General features: G+C 33.6%; 1 pseudogene; it reads right to left on the bottom strand.

The window, feature by feature from the left end:
- Positions 1-2,140: 2,140 nt before the first annotated feature.
- Positions 2,141-2,478, bottom strand: LOC109459620 (signal recognition particle 9 kDa protein pseudogene; annotated as a pseudogene).
- Between the last annotated feature and the right edge of the window lie 994 nt (positions 2,479-3,472).

Here is a 3,472-nt window from a genome sequence, read left to right as displayed (position 1 = left end):
CTATTCCAAGTTTAATGAGAATTTTTTATCATGACTGAATGTTGAATTTTATCAAAAACTTTTCTGTATCTATTGAGATGATCGTGTGAATTTCGTTCTTGGTTTTCACTGATATAGATATAGATATAGATATAGATATAGATATAGATATAGATATAGATATAGATATAGATATAGATATAGATATAGATATAGATATAGATAGATATATATATATATATATCCCCAAAGGGCTTCTCTGATTTATGTTAGCATCTTGGCACCTGTAGGCATTTTCATCACCCATCTCATGATCAAGGGTCAGCTTTGTGGTCACATAAAAGAAAAAAAGGTGACCACAACGCCAGTGTCACATCACTGTTATCTCCCAGCTCCTCCTGGTAAATTCATTGGGGAGGCAGAAGGCTGCTGCTTTTGCTGGTAAATTTTTGCTCTGGGGCTTGTGGCCTGTCTGCACACAGGTTCTGGATGAAGCATTCTGGTCCTGCCTGTCCGGACAGGAAGTCTGCAACCTTCTCATATTTCAGAGCAAGAGTCTGCTCAGATTCAAGAGAGACTGCCCAAGAATTCCAAGGTCGGTGCAAAAGCAGTGAGTACAAAAGGCTCTGTGGATACTGCACCTGGTTTGCTCACCGGCCCGCCCAGGGGTTGCAGGGGTTTGTCTTCTTTGGGCTCCATGTTGGGCACCATGAAATATCCAAAGTTCAGAAATAGCCAAAGTAAAACCAATTAATCACTGAAGTAGCAATTGGTAAAAATATATTGTGCACATACCAAAAAATAAAATTAAAAGTTTGCAAACCTGGAGCATTGGAACCAAAACATGGAAATGAGGCTCAGGAGGGTACTATTACAAAGCAGTTTATATAGTGAAAAAGCAGTGTTTTCACAGTGTTTGATAATTAAGTTAAATTAATGACTAAACTGGTTTCTCCTCTCAGGGAACCTTCAAGGCTGGTTTTCCAATTGCTTGCCTCTGTCTACAAGAAAATTTGATGAGATTTTGACAGGAATTATGTTAAACCTACAGATGAATTTAGGGAAAATTAACATTTTTACTATGTTGAGTCTTCTAATCCATGAACATAGTATGTTTATCCATATATTAAGGGCTTCTTTTTTTTTTTATAGTCACATAATATTTTATTTACTGACCTCTCTGAAACATGTCAAAATTTGTAACGGCTAATGGAACTTTCCATATTGAAATGTTGCTCAACACGACAAATTCCTAGCAAAAAGTATTTTAATGTATGAATCAACATGTGAACATTACATTCAGGTTACAGATAAAAGATAAATATCAAATAATATCATACTTTTGGTTTAATGGAAAATATAAGTTGTGCCAGTCATGCTTAACACCTTGGTTAAGCAAAGAGAGAAATGAGAAGGGAGGTGAGAGGTATACAAAGATTTAACAGTTTACATAATTCATAGCCCTTCTGAGAAACAGGAAATATATGGCAAATATTTCTGTAATATGGTACTTTCAGTCCATCAGTGATCGTTCTGTTCGTGCATTTAAAAGAACAGTTCAGTGTTTTGAGCACTGAAAGCTAGATTCAAAGTAAGTCTGCTCAACAAGATAATACTATGAATCCTTTATATTAAAACATATTGTTTAAATTTGGAAAGTTTAAGGTAAAGCATAGCTGTTTTCCTAAGTACTTTGGGGTACAATCAAGATACCACTGTACATAATCAGTATACTGCTGTACAGTTAATTCTAGTTATACATTTGGTGGTCATCAACAGTACAAATTTTATGCTCTAAAAGAAATCTATTAATCCAGCAAAAATGGTTACATTTAATGTTTTTTAAAGATGGATATACTAAATTTAAGGAAGAATATGATATGCTTTTCTTGACATCTCAATTTCAATTACTGATACAAATTTACCAAAAGAAATAATTATATGTTTTGCCTTGCATCAAATAATCTGAAAAGTTTCTGAGATAGATGCATTTCTTGTTCAATTTCCAAAAATAAATAAAGGTTTTCTAATTGAAAGCATTTACATTCCTAGCTCTCTAAAATAAACATTTTTTAAAAGTACAAAAAGAAAAAAAAAGAAAACAAAAACAAACCCTAAAAAGTACAAAAAAATGATCTCAGGTCTTCTGAATAACCTTAGTTACATAAAGTATTTTCTATCTCAAAGTCAAAAGACATTTACTTCTAAGAACATGGCAAACAGTCTTCATTTCAAACCCTGCAGTCTGTTCCCATGGCAACACTGCGGGATTCCTTGGCTACCATAAGTCGCATTAGTTGACTGTGGAATTTCTCAATCTTCTTTACGTCTTGAGCTTGGTCTGTTCTATACACCAACCAAACTAAATCATCTGTTACTTTCATACACAAACTCCCATCAGCATGTCTATATTTGAGAACCACACCTGCCTTCATAGGGTCAGCGAGGTAGAGTTTCTCGGCCGCGACTGGACTCCTACCAAGTCTGGTATTGCGGCATCGTGGGCCCCGCAGCACAATGGGAGAAAGAGGCAAGGTCAGGACCAGAGCCGCGCAACCCGGCCCACCTACCTACCCTAGGTACCTAGCTCCCACTTGTAGGGCTTCTTTTATTTATTTCTTCAGAATTTTGTAATTTTCATTAGATAGATTCTATTCATATTTTGCTAGACTTATACCTAAGTATATATTTTTAAAATACAATGATTGATTACATTAATTGACTTTCAAATAATGAACCAGTCCTGCATACCTTGAATAAATTCCACTTGGTCATGGTGTATTATTCTATTTATACATTGTTGAATTTGATTTGCTTAAAAAAATTTTTGAGAGTTCTAGTGTCTAAATTCATGAGATATTCATCTGTAGATTTTTTTTCTGAATTGTCTTTGTCTGTATTTGGTATGAGGATAATACTAGTCTCATTAAATGAGTTAGGAAGTAAACCTTCCACTTTTATATTCTAAAAGAGATTGTGTTGATTTTTTAATGTTAGGTAAAATTCTCCAGTGAAACCATTAGGGAGATTTTTTTTTGAGGGATTTCAAATTACAAATTCAAATTCTTTAATAGTTATAAGATTATTAAGGTTATCTACTTCACCTTGGCTGAGGTTTGGTAGTTTGTGGTTTTCAAAATATTGGTCCATTTCTTCTAAGTCCAGTAGAGTAAAGTTGTTTGTAGTATTCCCTTATTATCCTTTTAATAGCTGCATGATCTGTTGTGATATCCCATTTAATCCTAATATTGTAATTTTGATTATTTGTCAGTCTGGCTAGAGTTTTGTCAAATTATTGATTTTTATCCAAAGAAATAGCTTTTTGTTTCATTAATTTTCTCTCTCTCTCTCTCTCTCTCTCTCTCTCTCTTAATTTCATTGATCTCTGCTCTTAGCTTTATTTTTTAAATTCTTTTTGCTTTAGGTTTATTTTTATTTTTCTAGTTTCTTGAGGTGGGAACTTAGATTATTAATCTTTACTATTTTCTAATGT

Source organism: Rhinolophus sinicus, chromosome 9, assembly GCF_057876585.1.
Source record: "Rhinolophus sinicus isolate RSI-liver-muscle chromosome 9, RSI-T2T, whole genome shotgun sequence".
Lineage (NCBI taxonomy): Eukaryota > Metazoa > Chordata > Mammalia > Chiroptera > Rhinolophidae > Rhinolophus > Rhinolophus sinicus.
The sequence above is the reverse complement of the archived record's forward strand: the minus strand, read 5'-3'. Positions and strand labels throughout refer to the sequence as shown.